At 54.6% G+C, this 26,114-nt stretch overlaps 1 pseudogene; it reads right to left on the bottom strand.

Moving 5' to 3' along the window:
* Positions 1 to 13,506: 13,506 nt before the first annotated feature.
* Positions 13,507 to 13,659, bottom strand: LOC128039205 (5.8S ribosomal RNA; annotated as a pseudogene).
* Positions 13,660 to 26,114: the final 12,455 nt, after the last annotated feature.

Here is a 26,114-nt window from a genome sequence, read left to right as displayed (position 1 = left end):
CCAAGGTGCCGGAGGCTCTTGTTGCGAAGGGGAGGGACCGGAGGATTCATCCATTGTTGGCTATCCGAATTCTACCCTTGATTGGGAGGGACCGACAACTCATTCATTGTTGGGTACCAACATATAATGATATTTGAATTCTACCTTTGGTATTGGGAGGACCCAGACACCGACTCACCCATGATGACTTCAGATATTCCGGATACTCACCGGATGGATCGCCTGAGCACCGCCGAACCTAACCGGTGGTGGGGCACCGACGCCTGGCATGCGATGGGCGTGAGCATTGCCTCGATAACCCCGCCGCCAATGTCTCTTCCCCTAAAGAGCTAAAAACTTGGTCAATGCGCTACCAAAGTACATACATGTGTCTCAAATAGGACACGCTTTTTTTAGTTTCCATATGTCCAAACAGGACACTTTTTTAGCCCGACGCTCCGCACCAACAGGGGTCAGAGTTGTCGATGGTGCTCGTGGGTTCTCAGACATCCGAGGCACTAAGGTGCCGACAAGGGGGAGCCCCCACATGTCCTAAACGGGATGCTTTTTTTGTGCCGCTTATTCCACTTAGTGACTTAGTGTTTTTAATCAAGATTTTGTCATGGCCCAAAACAAATACAAGAAGTCAATGTTGGGTCCATGAAACATGGCACGATGGGGCGTAAAATTGAACAAGTCCCCTGAGTCACCAATGCTGGGGAGCCGCACCAAGACCAAAGAAAGGCCCCTCACAGCCATGTTCCACGGCGGGGGGCGACGGCCAGTGTTTAACTAACTCCTTACACCAAGTCCCCACCGGGGACCCTGTGGTAGGGTCGCAATGTAACTAGGGGGATGGGATAGGCGATAGGGGAGGGATTTAATCGGGCTTACAAAGGGTCGAATCTCAAAGGATCGTGGCAAGAAGGCCACTCGCCACTTACAATACCCCGTCACAGATTTAAGTCGTCTCGCAAAGGATTCTACCCGCCGCCGGGGAATTACGCCCAGGAGGCGCCATGACTTGTCCGCCATGTCACACGACTCCACGACATCGCGTCTTGGGGCCGAGGCCCCCATCGCTGGTCGGCACCGGGCGACGGGCGCGGCATGTCGCTTCTAGCCCGGATTCTCGACTTAGAGGCGCTCAACATAATCCAACAAGACGCAGAAGCCACACACATCGCTTTTCAACCAAGCGCTGATGACCAATTGTGCGAATCAACTGCCTCTCTCATTAGGTTGAATTACTATTGCGACGCTGCCATCAAGAGGGTAAACTAACCTGCCTCACGACGGCCTAAACCCAAATTTCACGCTCCCTATTGGTGGGTGAACAATCCAACACTTGGTGAATTTCGCTTCACAATGATAGGAAGAGCCGACATCAAGGATCAAAAGCAACGTCGCTATGAACGCTATCGCCACAAGCCGCTTATCCCTCGTGGTAACTTTTCCGACACCTCTAGCTTCAAATTCAAGGTCTAAAGGATCGATAGGCCACGCTTTCACTGCTCAGATTCAGACGGAAATCGTAATCAAACGAAGCTTTTACCCTTTTGTTCCACACGAGATTGCTCGCTGAGCTCATCTTAGGACACCAAGCTATCTTTAACAGATGTGCCGCCTCACCAAACTCCCCACCGACAATGTCTTCCGCTGATCGGCCACAATGCCGCCTTTTGGGTCCAAAAAGAGGGGCCGTGTCTCATCCCCCCGATTCACTAATAAGTAAAATAACGTTAAAAGTAGTGGTATTTCAATTTCACCGAGAGCTCCCACTTATCCTACACCTCTCAAGTCATTTCACAAAGTCTGACTAGAGTCAAGCTCAACAGGTCTTCTTTCCTCACGATTCTCGCCAAGCCTGCTCCTTGGTCGTGGTTTCACCGGATAGTAGATGTGACAAGGGGAATCTCGTTAATCCATTCATGCGCTACTAATTAGATGACGAGGCATTTGGCTACCTTAAGAGAGTCATAGTTACTCCCGCCGCTTACCCGCCGCTTGGTTGAATTTCTTCACTTTGACATTCGTGAGCATCGCGTAAATCACATTGCGTGAGCATCCGCAGGACCATCGCAATGCTTTGTTTTAATTAAACAAATGGATTCCCTTGTCCGCATTTCAGCCTCGAAGTCGACTGCTCGTCGCCTCGGAAGGCCCCCGAGGAGCTGCTCATTGCTCTCGGCCGCAAGACGCTGGCGACCGCTTCGCCATGGAGCAGCTGAGCAAAGGCGCCTAAGAATGACGGTTCGGATCGGGACCCCGTGCTCAAATTTCTCGAGCCAATCCTTTTCCCGAGGTTACGGATCCATTTTGCCGACTTCCTTGCCTACATTGTTCCATTGACCGTAGGTCGCTCACCTTGAGACCTGATGCGTTATGAGTACGACCGGCGCGGACGCACTCTCGGCCCTCCGGATTAAGGTCACGGGCGACCGGACACCACGCGACGCAGGTTTTTCCGGCCATTGATCTCTACCTCCTACCGAGCTGCTTCTGTGGTGGGCAGCCGTTAAATGTAAAAGATAACTCTTCCCGAGGCCCCCGCCGACGCCTCCGGACTTAACGCTGTTGCCACCACCAAGGTCCTTGCTCAGAATTTTAACCCGATTCCTCAAGCTCACATTGATCGCTACTGCTTGGACGGCTTCCCCTGCCTCTTAGGATCGACTAACCCATGTGCAAGTGCCGCTCACATGGAACCTTTCCTCTTCGCCTTCAAAGTTCTCATTTGAATATTTGCTACTACCACCAAGATCTCAGACCGACGGCCGCCTCCGCCTGCTCAAGGCCGGGTTTTATGGGCGACCGCCGCCTCTCCTACTCATCGGGTTCGCCCTTGCCCCGACGGGCCGGGATAGGTCGCGGCTAAGCGCCATCCATTTTCTGCTAGTTGATTCGGCAGTGAGTTGTTACACACTCTTAGCGGATTTCACTTCCATGACCACCGCCCCGCTGCCTTAATCGACCAACACCCTTTGTGGGTTCTAGGTTAGCTGCCAGCTGGGCACCAGAACCCGGGCTCCTGCTCATCCCAAGATCGCCAGCCTGCTACCAAAATGGCCCACTTGAGCTCGATTCCATGCGCTGCTCAACGGGCACCGCTACCGGCCCTACCTATTTAAAGTTTGAGAATAGGTCGAGGGCGCTATGCTCGATGCCTCTAATCATTGGCTTTACCCGACAGAACTCGCTAAGGGCTCCAAATATCCCGAGGGAAACTTCGAGGAACCAAATACTAGACGGCTCGATTAGTCTTTCGCCTCTATACCCAAGTCGATTTAACGATTTGCATCGTCAAGATCGCCATGGGCCTCCACCAGAAGTTTCTCTCGCTTCGCCGCCAGCATAGTTCACCATCTTTCGTCCCGACAGCATGCTCTCACCAACCCTTCTCAAGATCAAGGTCGGCACGGCGGCACCCGCGAGGATCCCGCCAATCGCCTTCCTTGCGCCACGGTTTTCTAGCCCGCTGACTCGCACACATGTCGACTTTTTGGTCCGTGTTTCAAGACGGCCGAATGGGAGCCCGCAGTCGACGCCCGAGCACGCAGTGCCAAGCACGCCGAGGCGGCAAGGCCGAATCCCACGATCGAGGCGACGACGCCTCCACGGGCGATCAAAGGCCCGGCTTGGGCCGCCACGACTCAAGGCTTGGTCCACGCCTGAAGCCGACGGCGGACGGCCTCGCTGCTCCACATCCGACCGGGCGCATCGCCGCCCCCATCCGCTTCCTCCCGACAATTTCAAGCACTTTTGACTCTCTTTCAAAGTCCTTTTCATCTTTCCTCATGCAGATTTGTTCGCCATCTGCCTCTCGCCAGATTTAGCCTTTGACGGAATTTACCACCGATTAGGGTCAGATTCCCAAACAACCCGACTCAGAGACGTACTGTGGTGCGACAGGTCCGCACGACGGGCTCACCTTCCGGCCGCTTCTTTCCAGGGACTTGGGCCCGGCCCGTCACCGAGGACGCTTCTCCAGACTACAATTCGGACGCCGATGGCGCACCGATTCTCAAGCCGGGCTTTTCCTGCTCGTCATTGCTACTAGGGGAATCTCGTAAGTTTTTTTCCTCCGCTTATTGATATGCTTAAACTCACGGTAATCCCGCCGACTGGGTCGCGATGCGAGCACCGCCCTTGCGATGCCGAAGGGTTCAAGGGTCTCGATCGACGGACGCGCACGACCAACGAGGTTGCTTACAAGATTACCACCGATCGTCGCGACGATGATGTCGCCGAGGACTCGAATTTAGGCCAACCGCCGGCCGTGGAGCGCACGGAGGCCAATTTCGCCAAGGTCCAACCGAGGCTCGAGGGCTCATGGTTGGATGGGGCGACGATGCGTGACACCCAGCAGACGTGTCTCTACCTAATGGCTTGGGGCGCAACTTATGCTCAAAGACTCGATGGTTCACGGATTCTCGCAATTCACACCAAGTATCGATTTCGCCACGCTCTTCATCGGCGCGAGAGCCGAGATATCCGCTGTCGAGAGTCGCTCAGATATTTTATGCACAAGAGAACAAAGATCATCAAGCACCGACACCGCGAACGCAAGCGCGGCTGTAAGACGGCCCTTTTTTCGCTTTCGATTCCTTGGCGCGATTCGCCACGGGTTTGTTCGCTTTGCCTCAAGAGGTTGATCCCAGATCTCACCCCACCCGACGGCGTAGGGACGACGAGATCGGCCGCCCGAGACACGGGTGGCGAGAGGCGAGGATGCACCCGCACCACCTCCGTGTTGTTTGCAACTCGCTCATGGGTCGCTCGCTAGGCGTGTTTCGACAATGATCCTTCCGCAGTTCACCTACGGAAACCTTGTTACGACTTCTCCTTCCTCTAAATGATAAGGTTCAAGGACTTCGCGACGTCATGGGCAATAACCGCCCACGCCGCCGCGATCCCAACACTTCACCGACCATTCAATCGGTAGGAGCGACGCGCGTGTGTACAAAGGGCGGATTTAGTCAACGCGAAATGATGACTCGCGCTACTAGGAATTCCTCGCTGAAGACCAACAATTGCAATGATCTATCCCCATCACGATGAAATTTCAAAGATTACCCGGCCCGCTTACCAAGGCTATAGACTCGCTGAATACATCACAGAAGCGCTGCATGCCCGTAACATCTAAGGGCATCACAGCACTGCTATTGCCTCAAACTTCCTTGGCCTAAAAGGCCATAGTCCTCTAAGAGCTAGCCACTGAGGATCACCTCCGTAGCTAGTTAGCAGTGTCGAGGTCTCGCTCGCTAACTAATTAACTGCATAAATCGCTTCCACCAACTAAGAACGGCCATGCACCACCACCCATAGAATCAAGAAAGAGCTCTCACCATTAATCCTTACTATGTCCGACTCGTAAGTTTCCCCGTGTTGAGTCAATTGCCGCAGTGCTCCACTCCCGGTGGTGCCCTTCCACAATTCCTTTAAGTTTCAAATTTCATGCACCATACTCCCTAACCCAAAGACTTTGATTTCATAAGGTGCCATGAGTCCTAAAAGCAACATCCGCCGATCCTCGGCTCAAGATCGCTTATGGTTGAGACTAGGACGATCTCCGATCGCCTTCGAGCCCCCAACTTTCGCTCTGATTAATGAAAACATCCTTGGCAAATGCTTTCGCAGCTTGTTCGCCTTTCATAAATCCAAGAATTTCACCTCCGACTATGAAATACGTAATGCCCCGACCGTCCCCTCGTTAATCATTACTCCGATCCCAAGGCCAACACAATAGGATCGAAATCCTATGATGTTATCCCATGCTAATGTATACAAGCGTAGGCCCGCTTTGAGCACTCTAATTTCTTCAAAGTAACAAATACGAGGAACGAATTCTACCAATTAAGGCCAGAGCGATCGCCAAAGAGGGACGAAAGGCATCGGTGCTCACCGTGAGGCGGACCTACCGACCCACCCCTAAGTCCAACTACGAGCTTTTTAACTGCAACAACTTAAATATACGCTATTGAGCCGGAATTACCGCTACACCGGCACCGCATTTGCCTCCAATGGATCCTCGTTAAGGATTTAGATTGTACTTATTCCAATTACTGCACTCATAGAGCCCTGTATTGTTATTTATTGTCACTACCTCCCGTGTCGATTGGGTAATTTGCGCTACCGCCGCCTTCCTTGGATGTGGTAGCCGCTTTCGTGCTCCCTCCTCCTAATCGAACCCCAATTCTCCGCCACCCGTCACCACCATAGTAGGCCACTATCCTACCATCGAAAGTTGATAGGCGTAAATTTGAATGATGCGTCACGCAGACAAAGGCCGTATGATCCGTCGAGTTATCATGAATCATCGTAGTAACGGCAAAGCCCGCCGACCTTTTATCTAATAAATGCATCCTTCCAGAAGTCGGGTTTGTTGCACGATAGCTCTAGAATTACTACTATATCCGAGTAGCAAATACCATCAAACAAACTATAATCGATTTAATGAGCCATTCGCAGCTTCACAATCAATTTGTTCATACTTACACATGCATGGCTTAATCTTTGAGACAAGCATATGACTACCGGCAGATCAACCAGTAGCATTCTCCGCGACGCCGCAGACCGCATGGCCCTCAACATGCCCCGTGAGCTACGAAGAGGTCATAACAGAGCACGAGCATCGTCTGTGTCAAGAGACAAATGCATAGGCATCGAGAGATGAGGGCCTCAACCCTACTCTCAAAAATATTTTCCAGATCCGAAAGCACGATCGAGCACCAAGCACCCGACGAGGCCACGCCGATTTAAGGGGCGACTCGGACACAAGGCACGATTGAGGTCCACCACGCACTCAAGGGCACGGATGGAGAAGGGACGGCAACACATCCATAATTCCATCCGCTTAGGTACGCAAAGACAGATCCCGATCGCACCCTTGAGTTCGACACAACAAGGGGACTTAATGAAGAGGAGTGCGGATCGACAGCTCGATGCGAGTAGCATGGAGCCCGCCAATACACACAACCAAAACGCCACTCATATGCCTATTATGATTAGTAGTAGCGCCCACGCACACCGCCCAATGTACCCCACCCAACCGAATGGTAGGGGAGCGAAGGAACAACGAACGAGGGCGCACTACAACCGCTGGGCACGAGAACTACGAGGGAAAAGTCCCACCGGACTTGGTCGAGCCAAGACCGAGCCTACAAACTCAACTTACACCCCCAAGGCCGCTGCTGCCAAAGGGACTTGGTACTAGGGTCGCGGCGCTTCAATGCGGCAAGGGCTTGGCAAGGCCAAGGCACCGTGTGGTCGCCGACTTGGGATGCACAAGGCGCCCCTAAACGTGACGGGCGAAGGGCAAGTTAAGCTCGAGCCCATAGCAATGCATAAGCCACCCCAAGAGATCTTTGCCCTAATAGGAACTTGGTCTTGGAGTCGCTATTACATTTCTATGGGCACGGCTTGACCGGCCGGAAATTGTCACCCCGCCACCACCACCGGGCTGACCGACTCACCCCTGCAGAGTCGCTATGATCTACCCGACCCCCATGGGGGCTAGACGCACCCCACCCTGGCTCGGAGGGGGGCACGCCGGGCAATGGATCTCACCCCTTAAAGAGCTAAAAACTTCACAATATGCTACCAGCAACATTCGACCGTCTCAAATGCGACACTCTTCTTTAGCTCAAGACATCCTGTGCACCAAGGTGCCGATGGGTGCCCGAGGCTCCCGCACATCCAAGCACCAAGTTGCCGATGGTGTCCGAGGCTCCCGCACATCCTAGCCACCGAGGTGCCGATGCTGCCCGAGGCTCCCAGACATCCGAGCCACCACAGGTGCCGATGGTGGCCGAGGCTCCCGCACGACCAAGGGCCGAGGTGCCGATGGTGGCCGAGGCCCCCGCACGACCAAGGGCCTATTTTACCGATGGTGCCCGAGGCTCCCGCACGACCAAGGGCTTAGTTTGCCGATGGTGCCCGAGCCTCTCGCACGACCAAGGGCCTAGGTTGCCGATGGTGCCCGAGGTTCCCGCACATCCAAGCACCAAGGTGTCGATGGTGCTCGAGGCTCCCAAGACACACCAAGGGCCTAGGGTTGCCGACAGGGTCCGAGGCTCCCGCACGACCAAGGGCCTAGTTTGCCGATGGTGTCCGAGGCTCCCGCACATCCCAGCACCTAGGGGCCGATGGCGGCCGAGGCACCCGCACGACCAAGGGCCTATTTTCTCGATGGTGCCCGAGGCTCCCGCACGACCAAGGGCTTAGTTTGCCGATGGTGCCCGAGCCTCTCGCACGACCAAGGGCCTAGGTTGCCGATGGTGCCCGAGGTTCCCGCACATCCAAGCACCAAGGTGCCGATGGTGCTCGAGGCTCCCGCACGACCAAGGGCCTAGGTTGCCGACAGTGTCCGAGGCTCCCGCACATCATAGCACCGAGGTGCCGATGGTGCCCGAGGCTCCCGCACGACCAAGGGCCTAGGTTGCCGATGGTGCCCGAGGCTCCCGCGACATCGGCACCGAGGTGCCGATGGCGCCCGAGGCTCCTTCATGGCCAAGGGCTTAGTTTGCCGATGGTGTCCGTGGCTCCCGCACATCCTAGCACCAAGGTGCCGATGGTGCCCGAGGCTCCCGCACGACCAAGGGCCTATGCTACCGGAACGGTTCACGGAGCACCGGACGGATCGCCGAGCACCACGGACGGATCGCCGAGCACCGCCGGAACCTAACCCGGTGGGGGCACCGACGTCCGCATACGGCATGGGCCGTGCCTCGACAACCCCCGCCGCCAATATCACCTCCCCTAAAGAGCTAAAAAACTTGGTCAATGCGCTACCAGTGACATTCATGTGTCCGAAATGGGGACACTTTTTACCCGACGCCCCGCACCAACAGGGCCCAACTTTAGCTTTGGTGCTCAAGGCTCCTGGCCATCCATGCACCAAGGTGCCGATGGTGCTCGAGGCTCCCGCACATCCAAGCACCAAGGTACCGATGGTGCTCGAGGCTCCCGCACGACCAAGGGCCTAGGTTGCCGACAAAGGTCCGAGGCTCCCAGACATCATAGCACCGAGGTGCCGATGGTCTCCGAGGCTTCCCACAACCAAGGGCATAATTTGCCGATGGTGTCCGATGCTCCCAAGACATCCATGCACCAAGGTGCCGATGGTGCCTCGAGGCTCCCGCACATCCAAGCATCAAGGTTACCGATGGTGTCCGAGGCTCCCACACATCCGAGCCACCAAGGTGCCGGAGGCTCTTGTTGCGAAGGGAGGGACCGGAGGATTCATCCATTGTTGGCTATCCGAATTCTACCCTTGGATTGGGAGGGACCGGACAACTCATTCATTGTTGGGTACCGAACATATAATGATATTTGAATTCTACCTTTGGTATTGGGAGGGACCCAAGACACCGACTCACCCATGATGACTTCAGATATTCCGGATACCGCCGGATGGATCGCTTGAGCACCGCCGAACCTAACCGGTGGTGGGGGCACCGACGCCTGCATGCGATGGGCGTGAGCATTGCCCCGATAACCCCGCCGCCAATGTCTCTTCCCCTAAAGAGCTAAAAACTTGGTCAATGCGCTACCAAAGCATATACATGTGTCCTAAATAGGACACGCTTTTTTTAGTTTCCATATGTCCAAACAGGACACTTTTTTAGCCCGACGCTCCGCACCAACAGGGGTCAGAGTTGTCGATGGTGCTCGTGGGTTCTCAGACATCCGAGGCACTAAGGTGCCGACAGGGGGAGCTCCCCACATGTCTCAAACGGGATGCTTTTTTGTGCCGCTTATTCCACTTAGTGACTTAGTGTTTTTAATCAAGATTTTGTCATGGCCCAAAACAAATACAAGAAGTCAATGTTGGGTCCATGAAACATGGCACGATGGGGCGTAAAATTGAACAAGTCCCCTGAGTCACCAATCAGGGGGAGCCGCACCAGACCAAAGAAAGGCCCCTCACAGCCATGTTCCACGGGGGGGGCGCACGGCCAGTGTTTAACTAACTCCTTACACTAAGTCCCCACCGGGGACCCTGTGGTAGGGTCGCAATGTAACTAGGGGGATGGGATAGGCGATAGGGAGGGACGAATCGGCTTATTAAAGGGTCAATTCAAGGATCGTGGCAAGAAGGCCACTCGCCACTTACAATACCCCGTCACAGATTTAAGTCGTCTCAGAAGGATTCTACCCGCCGCCGGGGGAATTACGCCTGTGGAGGCGCCATGACTTGTCCGCCATGGCACACAGACTCCACGACATCGCGTCTTGGGGCCAGAGGCCCCATCATGGTCGGCAATCCATGACGGCAAGGCATGTCGCTTCTAGCCCGGATTCTCGACTTAGAGGCGCTCAACATAATCCAACAAGACGCAGAAGCTTTCACACATCGCTTTTCAACCAAGCGCCGATGACCAATTGTGCGAATCAACTGCCTCTCGATTAGGTTGAATTACTATTGCGACGCTGCCATCAAGAGGGTAAACTAACCTGCGTCTCACGACGGCCTAAACCCACCACGCTCCCTATTGGTGGGTGAACAATCCAACACTTGGTGAATTTCGCTTCACAATGATAGGAAGAGCCGACATCAAGGATCAAAAGCAACGCCGCTTATGAACGCTATCGCCACAAGCCGCTTATCCTCGTGGTAACTTTTCCGACACCTCTAGCTTCAAATTCAAGGTCTAAAGGATCGATAGGCCACGCTTTCACTTGCTCAGATTCAGACCGAAATCGTAATCAAACGAAGCTTTTACCCTTTTGTTCCACACGAGATTGCTCGCTTGAGCTCATCTTAGGACACCTGCTATCTTTAATGATGTGCCGCCTCACCAAACTCCCCACCGACAATGTCTTCCGCTGGATCGGCCACCTTCAAGCCGCCTTTGGGTCCAAAAAGAGGGGTCAGGCCCCTCCCCCGATTCACTAATAAGTAAAATAACGTTAAAAGTAGTGGTATTTCAATTTCACCGAGAGCTCCCACTTATCCTACACCTCTCAAGTCATTTCACAAAGTCTGACTAGAGTCAAGCTCAACAGGTCTTCTTTCCTCACGATTCTCGCCAAGCCTGCTCCTTGGTCGTGGTTTCACTGATAGTAGATGTGACAAGGGGAATCTCGTTAATCCATTCATGCGCCACTACTAATTAGATGACGAGGCATTTGGCTACCTTAAGAGAGTCATAGTTACTCCCGCCGCTTACTTCGCCGCTTTGGTTGAATTTCTTCACTTTGACATTCGTGAGATCGCGTAAATCACATTGCGTGAGCATCCGCAGGACCATCGCAATGCTTTGTTTTAATTAAACAATGGATTCCCTTGTCCGCATTTCAGCCTCGAAGTCGACCGCTCGTCGCCTCGGAAGGCCCCCGAGGAGCTGCTCTCATTCTCTCTCGGCCAAGACGCTGGCGACTCGCCTCGCCATGGAGCAGCCGAGCAAAGGCGCCTAAGAATGACGGTTCGGATCGGGACCCCGTGCTCAAATTCTCGAGCCAATCCTTTTCCCGAGGTTACGGATCCATTTTGCCGACTTCCTTGCCTACATTGTTCCATTGACCGAGGTCGCTCACCTTGAGACTGATGCGTTATGAGTACGACCGGCGCGGACGCACTCTGGCCCTCCGGATTTTCAAGGGTCACGGGCGACCGACACCACGCGACGCAGCGGTTTCTTCCGGCCATTGATCTACCTCCTACCGAGCTGCTTCTGTGGTGGGCAGTGCGTTAAATGTAAAAGATAACTCTTCCCGAGGCCCCCGCCGACGCCTCCGGACTTTAACGCTGTTGCCACCACAAGGTCTTGCTCAGAATTTTAACCCGATTCCTCAAGCTCACACTGATCGCTACTGCTTGACGGCTTCCCCGCCTCTTAGGATCGACTAACCCATGTGCAAGTGCCGCTCACATGGAACCTTTCCCTCTTCGCCTTCAAAGTTCTCATTTGAATATTTGCTACTACCACCAAGATCTCAGACCGACGGCCGCCCGCCTGCTCAAGGCCGTTTTATACGATCGCCGCGCCTCCTACTCATCGGGTTCGCCCTTGCCCCGACGGCCGGATAGGTCGCGCTAAGCGCCATCCATTTTCGGGCTAGTTGATTCGGCAGTGAGTTGTTACACACTCTTAGCGGATTTCACTTCCATGACCACCGCCCCGCTGCCTTAATCGACCAACACCCTTTGTGGGTTCTAGGTTAGCGCTAGCTGGGCAATCAGAATCTCGGCTCCTGCTCATCCCAAGACGCCAGCCTCGCTACCAAAATGGCCCACTTGAGCTCGATTCCGTGGCGCTGCTCAACGGGCACCACTGCCCCTACCTATTTAAAGTTTGAGAATAGGTCGAGGGCGCTATGCCTCGATGCCTCTAATCATTGGCTTTACCCGACAGAACTCGCTAAGGGCTCCAAATATCCCGAGGGAAACTTCTGAGGAACCACTACTAGACGGCTCGATTAGTCTTTCGCCTCTATACCCAAGTCGATTTAACGATTTGCATCGTCAAGATCGCCATGGCCTCCACCAGAGTTTCTCCGCTTCACTTCGCCAGCATAGTTCACCATCTTTCGTCCCGACAGCATGCTCTCACCAACCCTTCTCAAGATCAAGGTCGGCGGCGGCACCCGCCGAGGATCCCGCCAATCGCCTTCCTTGCGCCTTACGGGTTTTCTAGCCCGCTGACTCGCACACATGTCGACTTTTTGGTCCGTGTTTCAAGACGGCCGAATGGGAGCCCGCAGTCGACGCCCGAGCACGCAGGTGTCAAGCACGCCGAGGCGGCGCAAGGTCAATCCCACGATCGAGGCGACGACGCCTCCACGGGCGATCAAAGGCCCGGCTTGGGCCGCCACGACGACCAGGCGGGCCCACGCCTGAAGCCGACGGCGGACGGCCTCGCTGCCCACATCCGACCGGGCGCATCGCCGCCCCATCCGCTTCCTCCCGACAATTTCAAGCACTTTGACTCTCTTTTCAAAGTCCTTTTCATCTTTCCTCATGCAGATTTGTTCGCCATCTGCCTCTCGCTCAGATTTAGCCTTTGACGGAATTTACCACCGATTAGGGTCAGATTCCCAAACAACCCGACTCAGAGATGTCACCTGCAGCGCGACAGGTCCGCACGACGGGCTCACACCTCCTCCTACCGCCCTTTCCAGGGACTTGGGCCCGGTCCGTCACGAGGACGCTTCTCCAGACTACACCGGACGCCGATGGCGACCGATTCTCAAGCCGGGCTTTTCCTGCTCGTCATTGCTATTAGGGAATCCTCGTAAGTTTTTTTCCTCCGCTTATTGATATGCTTAAACTCACGGTAATCCCGCCGACTGGGTCGCGATGCGAGCACCGCCCTTTGCGATGCCGAAGGGTTCAAGGGTCTCGACGACGGACGCCAAGACGACCAACGAGGTTGCTTACAAGATTACCACCGATCGTCATGACGATGATGTCGCCGAGGACTCGAATTTAGGCCAACCACCGGTCGTGGAGCGCACGGAGGCCAATTTCACCAAGGTCCAACCGAGGCTCGAGGGCTCATGGTTGGATGGGGCGACGGCGCGTGACACCCAGCAGACGTGTCTCTACTTAATGGCTTGGGGCGCAACTTGCGCTCAAAGACTCGATGGTTCACGGATTCTCGCAATTCACACCAAGTATCGATTTCGCCACGCTCTTCATCGGCGCGAGAGCCGAGATATCCGCTGTCGAGAGTCGCTCAGATATTTTATGACAAGAGAACAAAGATCATCAAGCACCGACACCGCGAACGGCAAGCGCGGCTGTAAGACGGCCCCTTTTTTCGCTTTCGATTCCTTGGCGCGATTCGCACGGGTTTGTTCGCTTTGCCTCAAGAGGTTGATCCCAGATCTCACCCCACCCGACGGGCGTAGGGACGACGAGACCGGCCGCCCGAGACACGGGTGGCGAGAGGCGAGGATGCACCCGCACCACCTCCTGTTGTTTGCAACTCGCTCATGGGTCGCTCGCTAGGCGTGTTTCGACAATGATCCTTCCGCAGTTCACCTACTTAAACCTTGTTACGACTTCTCCTTCCTCTAAATGATAAGGTTCGACTTCGCGACGTCATGGCAAATAATCGCCCACGCCGCCGCGATCCCAACACTTCACCGACCATTCAATCCAGAGGAGCGACGCATGTGTGTACAAAGGGCGTGATTTAGTCAACGCGAAATGATGACTCGCGCTACTAGGAATTCCTCGCTGAAGACCAACAATTGCAATGATCTATCCCCATCACGATGAAATTTCAAAGATTACCCGGCCGCTTACCAAGGCTATAGACTCGCTGAATACATCAGCAGAAGCGCGGTATGCCCTGTAACATCTAAGGGCATCACAGCACTGCTATTGCCTCAAACTTCCTTGGCCTAAAAGGCCATAGTCCTCTAAGAGCTAGCCACGAGGATCACCTCCGTAGCTAGTTAGCAGTCGAGGTCTCGCTCGCTAACTAATTAACTGCATAAATCGCTTCCACCAACTAAGAACGGCCATGCACCACCACCCATAGAATCAAGAAAGAGCTCTCACCATTAATCCTTACTATGTCCGACTCGTAAGTTTCCTGTTGAGTCAATTGCCGCAGTGCTCCACTCCCGTGGTGCCCTTCCACACCCTTTAAGTTTCAAATTTTATGCACCATACTCCCTAACCCAAAGACTTTGATTTCTCATAAGGTGCCATGAGTCCTAAAAGCAACATCCGCCGATCCTCGGCTCAAGATCGCTTATGGTTGAGACTAGGACGGTATCCGATCGCCTTCGAGCCCCCAACTTTCGCTCTGATTAATGAAAACATCCTTGGCAAATGCTTTCAGCTTGTTCGCCTTCATAAATCCAAGAATTTCACCTCCGACTATGAAATACGAATGCCCCGACCGTCCCTCGTTAATCATTACTCCGATCCCAAGGCCAACACAATAGGATCGAAATCCTATGATGTTATCCCATGCTAATGTATACAAGCGTAGGCCCGCTTGAGCACTCTAATTTCTTCAAAGTAACAAATACGAGGAACGAATTCTACCAATTAAGGCCAGAGCGATCGCGCAAGAGAGGGACGAAAGCATCGGTGCTCACCGTGAGGCGGACCTACCGACCCACCCCTAAGTCCAACTACGAGCTTTTTAACTCGCAACAACTTAAATATACGCTTATTGAGCCGGAATTACCGCGGCACCGCACCGCACTTGCCTCCAATGGATCCTCGTTAAGGGATTTAGATTGTACTTATTCCAATTACTGCACTCATAGAGCCCTTGATTGTTATTTATTGTCACTACCTCCCCGTGTCGATTGGGTAATTTGCGCTACCGCCGCCTTTCCTTGGATGTGGTAGCCGCTTTCGTGCTCCTCTCCTAATCGAACCCTAATTCTCCGCCACCCGTCACCACCATAGTAGGCCACTATCCTACCATCGAAAGTTGATAGGCGTAAATTTGAATGATGCGTCACGCACAAAGGCCGTAAGCGATCCGTCGAGTTATCATGAATCATCGAGCAACGGCAAAGCCCGCCGACCTTTTATCTAATAAATGCATCCTTCCAGAAGTCGGGTTTGTTGCACGATAGCTCTAGAATTACTACTGCTATCCGAGTAGCAAATACCATCAAACAAACTATAATCGATTTAATGAGCCATTCGCAGCTTCACAAATCAATTTGTTCATACTTACACATGCATGGCTTAATCTTTGAGACAAGCATATGACTACCGGCAGATCAACCAGTAGCATTCTCCGCGACGCCGCAGACCGCATGGCCCTCAACATGCCCCGTGAGCTACTTAAGAGGTCATAACAGAGCACGAGCATCGTCTGTGTCAAGAGACAAATGCATAGGCATCGAGAGATGAGGGCCTCAACCCTACTCTCAAAAATATTTTCCAGATCCGAAGCACGATCGAAAGCACCAAAGGCACCGACGAGGCCACGCCGATTTAAGGGGCGACTCGGACACAAGGCACGATTGAGGTCCACCACGCACTCAAGGGCACGGATGGAGAAGGGACTAACACATCCATAATTCCATCCGCTTAGGTACGCAAAGACAGATCCCGATCGCACTTTTGAGTTCGACATAACAAGGGGACTTAATGAAGAGGAGTGCGGATCGACAGCTCGATGCGAGTAGCATGGAGCCCGCCAATACACACAACCAAAACGCCACTCATATGCCTATTATGATTAGTAGTAGCGCCCACGCACACCGCCCAATGTACCCACCCAACCGAATGGTAGGGGAGCGAAGGAACAACGAACGAGGGCGCACTACAACCGCTGGCACGAGAACTACGAGGGGAAAGTCCCACCGGACTTGGTCGAGCCAAGACCGAGCCTACAAACTCAACTTACACCCCCCAAAGGCTGCTGCCCAAAGGACTTGGTACTAGGGTCGCGCGCTTCAATGCGGCAAGGGCTTGGCAAGGCCAAGGCACCGTGGTCGCCGACTTGGGATGCACAAGGCGCCCCTAAACGTGACGGGGCGAAGGGCAAGTTAAGCTCGAGCCCATAGCAATGCATAAGCCACCCCAAGAGATCTTTGCCCAATAGGAACTTGGTCTTGGAGTCGCTATTACATTTCTATGGGCACGGCTTGACCCCCGGAAAATTGTCACCCCCCACCACCACCGCCGGCTGACCGACTCACCCCTGCAGAGTCGCTATGATTTACCCGACCCCCATGGGGGGTTAGACGCACCCCACCCTGGCCGGAGGGCACGCCGGGCAATGCGATCTCTACCCCTTAAAGAGCTAAAAACTTCACAATATGCTACCAGCAACATTCGACCGTCTCAAATGCGACACTCTTCTTTAGCTCAAGACATCCTGTGCACCAAGGTGCCGATGGGTGCCCGAGGCTCCCGTGACATCCAAGCACCAAGTTGCCGATGGTGTCCGAGGCTCCCGCACATCCTAGCCACCGAGGTGCCGATGTCGCCTGAGGCTCCCCAGACATCCGACCAAGGCCGAGGTGCCGAGGGTGGCCGAGGCCCCCGAGGCCCCGCACGACCAAGGGCCTATTTTACCGATGGTGCCCGAGGCTCCCGCACGACCAAGGGCTTAGTTTGCCGATGGTGCCCGAGCCTCTCGCACGCACCAAGGGCCTAGGTTGCCGATGGTGCCCGAGGTTCCCGCACATCCAAGCACCAAGGTGTCGATGGTGCCTCGAGGCTCCCTGACGACCAAGGGCCTAGGTTGCCGACAAAGGTCCGAGGCTCCCTGCACCACCAAGGGCCTAGTTTGCCGATGGTGTCCGAGGCTCCCGCACATCCCAAAGACCTAGGGGCCGATGGCGGCCGAGGCACCCGCACGCACCAAGGGCCTATTTTCTCGATGGTGCCCGAGGCTCCCTGACGACGACCAAGGGCTTAGTTTGCCGATGGTGCCCGAGCCTCTCGCACGCACCAAGGGCCTAGGTTGCCGATGGTGCCCGAGGTTCTCAGACATCCAAGCACCAAGGTGCCGATGGTGCTCGAGGCTCCCTGCACCACCAAGGGCCTAGGTTGCCGACAAGGTCCGAGGCTCCTCAGACATCATAGCACCGAGGTGCTTATGGTGCCCGAGGCTCCCGCACGACACAAGGGCCTAGGTTGCCGATGGTGCCCGAGGCTCCCGACATCGAAGCACCGAGGTGCCGATGGCGCCCGAGGCTCCTTCATGGCCAAGGGCTTAGTTTGCCGATGGTGTCCGGCTCTCAGACATCCTAGCACCAAGGTGCCGATGGTGCCCGAGGCTCCCGCAGACGACTAAGGGCCTATGCTACGGAACGGATCACGGAGCACCGCCGGACGGATCGCCGAGCACCGCCGGACGGATCGCCGAACCTAACCTAACCGGGGGGGGGCACCGACGTCCGCATACGGCATGGGCCAGGCCTCGACAACCCCCGCCGCCAATATCACCTCCCCTAAAGAGCTAAAAAACTTGGTCAATGCGCTACTGTGACATTCATGTGTCTGAAATGGGGACACTTTTTTTACCCGACGCTCCCGCACCAACAGGGGCCCAACTTTAGCTTTGGTGCTCAAGGCTCCCGCTCATCCATGCACCAAGGTGCCGATGGTGCTCGAGGCTCCCGCACATCCAAGCACCAAGGTACCGATGGTGCTCGAGGCTCCCGCACGACCAAGGGCCTAGGTTGCCGACAGTGTCCGAGGCTCCCGCACATCATAGCACCGAGGTGCCGATGGTCTCCGAGGCTTCCCACAACCAAGGGCATAGTTTGCCGATGGTGTCCGATGCTCCCGCACATCCATGCACCAAGGTGCCGATGGTGCTCGAGGCTCCCGCACATCCAAGCATCAAGGTTACCGATGGTGTCTGAGGCTCCCACACATCCGAGCCACCAAGGTGCTGGAGGCTCTTGTTGCGAAAGGGGAGGGACCGGGAGGATTCATCCATTGTTCGCTATCCGAATTCTACCCTTGGATTGGGGAGGGACCGGGACAACTCATTCATTGTTGGGTACCGAACATATAATGATATTTGAATTCTACCTTTGGTATTGGGGAGGGACCCGGCACACCGACTCACCCATGATGACTTCGTATATTCCGGATACTCGCCGGATGGATCGCTTGAGCACCGCCGAACCTAACCGGTGGTGGGGGCACCACGCCCGCATGCGATGGGCGTGAGCATTGCCTCGATAACCCCCGCCGCCAATGTCTCTTCCCCTAAAGAGCTAAAAAATTGGTCAATGCGCTACCAAAGCATATACATGTGTCCTCAAATAGGACACGCTTTTTTTAGTTTCCATATGTCCAAACAGGACACTTTTTTAGCCCGACGCCCGCACCAACAGGGGTCAGAGTTGTCGATGGTGCCTGTGGGTCTCAGACATCCGAGGCACTAAGGTGCCGACAAGGGGGAGCTCCCCACATGTCCAAACGGGGATGCTTTTTTGTGCCGCTTTATTCCACTTAGTGACTTAGTGTTTTTAACTGAAGATTTTGCTGTTGGCCCAAAACAAATACAAGAAGCCGAATGTTGGGTCCATGAAACATGGCACGATGGCACGATGGGGCAGAAAATTGAACAAGTCCCCGGAGTCACCAATGGGGGAGCCGCACCAGACCAAAGAAAGGCCCTCACAGCCATGTTCCACAAGGGGGGCGGCACGGCCAGTGTTTAACTAACTCCTTAGGCCAGCCTCATTCTATCGACAGCCCTCGGGGGGCCAGAGGCCCCATCATCGCTGGCTCGGCCCAAGCGACGGGCGCAAGGTCGCTTCTAGCCCTGGATTCGATTTAGAGGCTGTTCAACATAATCCAACAAGACAGTAGCCACACATCGGCTTTTCAACCAAGCCGCGATGACCAATTGTGCGAATCAACGGCCGCCCTCTCGTGACTAGGTTGAATTACTATTGCGACGCTGCCATCAAGAGGTAAAACTAACCTGCTCTCAATGCACTCGCCTAAACCCAAACCACGCTCCCTATTGGGGTGAACAATCCAACACTTGGTGAATTTCGCTCACAATGATAGGAAGAGCCACATCAAGGATCAAAAGCAACGTCAGCTATGAACGCTATCGCCATGCCGCTTATCCTCGGTAACTTTTTCTCGACACCTCTAGCTTCAAATTCAAGGTCTAAAGGATCGATAGGCCACGCTTTCACTTGCTCAGATTCGACCGAAATCGTAATCAAACGAGCTTTTACCCTTTGTTCCACACGAGATTTGAAGGCCCTAACCCTACTCTCAAAAATATTTTCCAGATCCTAAAGCACGACGAGCACCAAAGGTAACCGACGAGGCCACGCCGATTTAAGGGGCGACCGGGACACAAGGCACGACATTGAGGTCCACCACGCACCCCTCGGGGCACGGATGGAGAAGGGACTTAACACATCCATAATTCCATCCTGCTTAGGTACGGAAAGACAGATTCCGATCGCACCCCTTGAGTTCGACATAACAAGGATTAATGAAGAGGAGTGCGGATCGACAACATGCGAGTAGCATGGAGCCCGCCAATACACACAACCAAAACGCCACTCATATGCCTATTACAAGATTAGTAGTAGCGCCCCACGACACTGCCCAATGTACCACCCAACCGAATGGTAGGGAGCGGAAGGAACAACGAACAGGGCGCACTACAACCGCTGGCACGGAACGAGGAAAAGTCCCACCGGGACTTGGTCGAGCTAAGACTGAGCCTATAAACTCAACTTACACCCAAAGGCCGCTGCACAAAGGACTTGGTACTAGGTCATGCGCCTGGTCAAGGGTGGCTTGGCAAGGCCAAGGCACCGTGTGGTCGCCGACTTGATGCACAAGCCCCTAAACGTGATTTGGGCGAAGGGCAAGCCAAGCCTCGAGCCCATAGCAATGCATAAGCCACCCCAAGAGATCTTGTCTAATAGGGAACTTGGTCTTGAGTCGCTATTACATTTCTATGGGCACGGGCTTGACCGTCGAAAATTTCACACCACCACCACGGGCCACCGACCACTCACCCCTGCAGAGTCGCTATGGTCTAACCCACCCCATGGGGCTAGACGACCCCACCCGGCTCGGAGGGGGGCACGCCGGGCGCTGGATCTCACCTTAAAGAGCTAAAAACTTCAATATGCTACCAGCAACATCTCGTCTCAAATGCGGATACCTCTTAGCTCAAGACATCCTGTGCACCAATTGCCGGAGGGCGCCCGAGGCCCCGTGACATCCAAGCACCAAGTTGCCGAGAAGTCCCGAGGCTCCCGCGACATCCTAGCCACCGAGGTACCGAGCAAGCCGCCCGAGGCTCCCCAGACATCCGAGCCACTGAAGGTGTCATGGTGGCCGAGGTCTCCCTGACGCACCAAGGGCCGAGGTGCCGATGGTGGCCGAGGCCCCCGCACGACCAAGGGCCTATTTTACCGATTGCGCCCGAGGCTCCCTGCATCACAGGGCTTAGTTTGCCGATGGTGCCCAGCCTCGTGACGACCAAGGGCCTAGGTTGCCGATGGTGCCCGAGGTTCCTGCACATCCAAGCACCAAGGTGTCGATGGTGCTCAGGCCCCTGCATCACCAAGGGCCTAGGTTGCCGACAAAGGTCCCGAGGCCCCGCATCACCAAGGGCCTAGTTTGCCTGATGGTGTCCGAGGCTCCCGACATCCCAGCACCTAGGGGGCCGATGGCGCCGAGGCACCCGAGACCACCAAGGGCCTATTTTCTCGAGGGTGCCCGAGGGCTCCTGCACGACCAAGGGCTTAGTTTGCCGATGGTGCCCGAGCCTCTCGTGCATCACCAAGGGCCTAGGTTGCCGATGGTGCCCGAGGTTCCTGTGACATCCAAGCACCAAGGTGCCGATGGTGCTCGAGGCTCCCCGCACCACCAAGGGCCTAGGGTTGCCGACAGGTCCGAGGCTCCACATCATAGCAAGCACCGAGGTGCCGATGGTGCCCGAGGCTCCCTGACCACCAAGGGCCTAGGGTTGCCGGGTGCCCGAGGCTCTGCGACATCGGCACCGAGGTGCCATGGCGCCTGAGGCTCCTTCATGGCCAAGGGCTTAGTTTGTCGATGGTGTCCGGCTCAGACATCCTAGCACTAAGGTGCCGATGGTGCCCGAGCTCCCTGCACGACCAAGGGCCTATGCTACGGAACGGCTCACGGAGCACTGGACGATCACGGAGCACTGGCTGATCACGGGAGCACCGCTGAACCTAATCCCATGGTGGGGGCACCACGTCCTGCATGCATGTGGGCCGTGTTCTGATACCCCCGCCGCCTTCAATCACCTCCCCTAAAGAGCTAAAAAACTTGGTCAACGCTACTACCAGTGATATCTATGTGTCCGAATGGGGACACTTTTTACCCGACGCCCCGCACTCCAACAGGGGCCCAACTTTAGCTTTGGTGCTCAAGGCTCCGCCATCCATGCACCAAGGTGCCGACGGTGCCTCGAGGGTTCCTGTGACATCCAAGCACCAAGGTACCGATGGTGCTCGAGGCCTCGTGACGCACCAAGGGCCTAGGGTTGCCGACAAGGTCCGAGGCTCCCAGACATCATAGCACCGAGGTGCCGATGGTCTCCGAGGCTTCCACAAACCTGCATAACTCACGATGGTGTCCATGCTCTCAAGACATCCATGCACCAAGGTGCCAATGGTGCCTGAGGCCCCGACATCCAAGCATCAAGGTTAACATGGTGTCTCGAGGGCTCCCACATCCGAGCCACCATGTGCTTGGTGCCTGCTATGTAAAGGAGGGACCGGAGGATTCATCCATTGTTGGCTATCCGACTCCCACCTTGGATTGGGAGGGACCGACAACTCATTCATTGTTGGGTACCCAATATATAATGATATTTGAATTTACCTTATTTGGGAGGACCCACACCGACTCACCCATGATGACTTCAGATATTCCGGATACCTCCGGATGGATCGCCTGAGCACCACGGAACCTAACCTGGTGGTGGGTACCACGCATGCGAAGGGCGTATATTGCCTGATAACCCCCCGCCGCTCAATGTCTTTCCCCTAAAGAGCTAAAAAATCTTCAATGCGCTTACCAAAGTATATACATGTGTGTCCAAATAGACACTTTTTTAGTTTCCATATGTCCGAAACAGACACTTTTTTAGTCGACGCCTGCACTAACAGGGCCGAGTTGTCATGGTGCTCAGGGTTCGACATCCGGGCACTATGTGCCGACAAGGGGGAGCTCCCACATGTCCAAACGGGATGTTTTTGTGCCGCTTATTCCACTTAGTGACTTAGTGTTTTTAATCAAGATTTTGGCCGCTGGCCCAAAACAAATACAAGAAGTCAATGTTGGGTCCATGAAACATGGCACGACGAAGCGTAAAATTGAACAAGTCCCCGAGTCACTACTGGGAGCAAGGCACTGCACCAAGAAAGGCCCCTCACAGCCATGTTCCACGGCGGGGGGGCATTGTATTGTGTGTTTAACTAACTCCTTACACTAAGTCCCCACCTGGGACCCTGTAGGGTCGGTGCAATAACTAGGGGGATGGATAGGCGATAGAGGGATTTAATCTGCTTATTAAAGGGTCAATTCCAATGGATCGTGGGCAAGAAGGCCACTCGCCACTTACAATACCCCGTCACAGATGCAAGTCCCGCAAAGGATTCTACCCCGCCATTGTGGAATTACGCCTGTGGAGGCGCCATGATTTGTCCGCCAGCGTCACAGACTCACGACATCGCGTTCTTTGGCCGTGAGGCCCCATCAAGGGTTTCGGACCCAAGGACGGCGTATGCGGCTTCTAAATTGGATTCGATTTAGAGGCGCTTCACCATAATCCAACAAGACGATTTTAGCTTTCACACATCGCTTTTCAACCAAGCTGCCGACCACCAGCGAATCAATCTGCCTCCTCTCAGATTCAGGTTGAATTACTATTATGACGCTGCCATCAAGAGGGTAAACTAACCTCCCTCACGACTGCCTAAACCCACCACGCTCCTATTGGTGGGTGAACAATCCAACACTTGGTGAATTTCGTCACAATGATAGGAAGAGCCGACATCAAGGATCAAAGCAACGTCGCTTATGAACGCTGTCGCCAAGCCGCTTATCCTCGGTAACTTTTCCGACACCTCTAGCTTCAAATTCAAGGTCTAAAGGATCGATAGCCACGCTTACTTCGTCAGATTCAGACCGAAATCGTAATCAAACGAGCTTTTACCCTTTTGTTCCACACGAGATTGCTCGCTGAGCTCATCTTAGGACACCGCTATCTTTAACAGACAAAGCGCTTACCAACTCCCCACCGACAATGTCTTCTCCGCCTGGACTACTACCGGGTTGCCTGGGTCCAAAAAAGAGGGCTGCCCGCCTCCATTCTACAATAAGTAAAATAACGCAAAGTAGTGGTATTTCAATTCTACCAGAGTTCCCATTTATCCTACACCTCTCAAGTCATTTCACAAAGTCGGACTAGAGTCAAGCTCAACAGGTCTTTCTCACGATTCGCCAAGCCCGTCTTTGTGGTTTCACCGGATAGTAGACAGACAAGTAATCTTGTTATCCATTCATGCGCTACTAATTAGATGATTTAGCATTTGGCTACCTTAAGAGAGTCATAGTTACTCCCGCCAAGCATTCGCTTGGTTGAATTTCTTCACTTTGACATTCAGAAAGATCAAGGTAAATCACATTGCGTGAGCATCCGCAGGACCATCGTAATGCTTTGTTTTAATTAAACATTGATTCTTGTCCGCATTCGGGCTTCGAAGTCGATTGCTCGTCATTTTGGAAGGCTCCTCAGGAGTTGCTCTGCCCATTTCTCGGGCTGCACGACCCGACCGCCAAGGAGTGGGGCTGAGCAAAGGCGGCCGGTCGACGGGTTCGGACTGGGACCTGCAAAATTTCTCGTGAGCCAATCCTTTCCCGAGGTTACGATCCATTTTGCCGATTTCCCCTTGCCTACATTGTTCCATCGATAGAGTCGCTCATTTTGAGACTGGACAAGGGTTATAGTACGACGGGCGCGGACGGCACTCGTCCTCCGGATTAAGGTCACGGGCGCACCGACACCACGCGACGTATGAAGTTTCTCCGGCCATGGATCTCTACCTCCTACCGAGCTGCTTCTGTGGTGGGCGCCGTTAAATGTAAAGATAACTCTTCCCGAGGCCCCGCCGACGCCTCCTGACTTCTAACGCTGTTGCCACCAACAAGGTTCCTGGTCAGAATTTTAACCCGATTCCTCGTTTCAAGGCCGACGCTACTGCTTCGGACGCTTCCCCTGGCTCTTAGGATCGACTAACCCATGCAAGTGCTGCTCACATGGAACCTTTCCCTCTTCTACTTTCAAAGTTCTTCTATTTGAATATTTGCTACTACCACCAAGATCTCAGACCGACGGCCGCCTCCACTGCTCACCTGGTTTTATGGCGATCAAGCGCCTCCCACTCATCTGGGTTCGCCCTTGCCCGATTGCCGGGATAGGTCGCAAGCGCCCATCCATTTTCGGGCTAGTTGATCTGGCAGTGAGTTGTTACACACCTTAGCGGATTTCGACTCCATGACCACCGCCCCGCTGCCTTAATCACCAACACCCTTTGTGGGTTCTAGGTTAGCGCCAGCTGGGCAATCGTGAACTCGGCTCCTGCTCATCCCAGACGCCAGCCTGCTACCAAAATGGCCCACTTGGAGCTCGATCTGCGGGCGCGGCTCAACGGGCGTACCGCCTGTCCTACCTATTTAAAGTTTGAGAATAGGTCGAGGGCTGCGCTCGATGCCTCTAATCATTGGCTTTACCCGACAGAATCCTGCTAAGGGCTCCAGCCTATCCCGAGGGAAACTGAGGGAACCACCTACTAGACTGCTCGATTAGTTCGCCTCTATACCCAAGTCGATTTAACGACGGCATCGCCAAGACGCCAAGCCTCCACCAGAAGTCTCTCCGCTTCACCGCATAGTTCACCATCTTCGTCCCCGGTGCATGCTCTCACCAACCCTTCTCAAGATCGATATTTGTCGGCGGGTGCACCGCAGGATCCCGCCAATCGCCTTCCTTGGCGCTTACGCGGTTTTCTAGCCCGCTGACTCGCACACATGTCGACTTGGTCCGTGGTTTCAAGACGGCCGAATGGGAGCCCGCAGCCGACGCCCGGAGCACGCAGGGTGTCAAGCACGCCGAGGCGCGCAGGTCAATCCCACGATCGAGGCGACGACGCCCACTGACGGCGATCAATCTGGCCAAGCTTGGGGCCGCCACGACTCAAGGCTTGGCCCACGCCGAAAGCCGACGGCTGATCGCTCATTGCTCCATCCGACACCGGCGTGACGCCCCATCCGCTTCCCTCCCGACAATTTCAAGCACTTTGACTCTCTTTTCAAAGTCCTTTTCATCTTTCCTCACAGTACTTGTTCGCCATCGGCCTCTCACCAGATTTAGCCTTTGATCTAATTTACCATTCATTAGGGTCGATTCCCAAACAACCCACTCAGAGATGTCATCGTGGTGCGACAGGTCCGCACGACGGGCTCACCTTCCCGCTACTTCCGTGGACTTGGGCCTTACCCGTCGAGAGACGCTTCTCAGACTACACCGACGCCGATGGCGACTCGATTCAAGCGGGCTTTTCCTGCTCGTCAGCTGCCATTAGGGGAATCCTGTAAGTTTTTTTCCTCCTTATTGATATGTTTAAACTCGGTAATCCCGCCGACCGTCGCTGGCGAGCAA

The sequence above is a fragment of the Gossypium raimondii genome, unplaced genomic scaffold (genome assembly GCF_025698545.1).
Source record: "Gossypium raimondii isolate GPD5lz unplaced genomic scaffold, ASM2569854v1 Contig00334, whole genome shotgun sequence".
Lineage (NCBI taxonomy): Eukaryota > Viridiplantae > Streptophyta > Magnoliopsida > Malvales > Malvaceae > Gossypium > Gossypium raimondii.
This window is presented reverse-complemented; position numbering and strand designations above follow the sequence as displayed.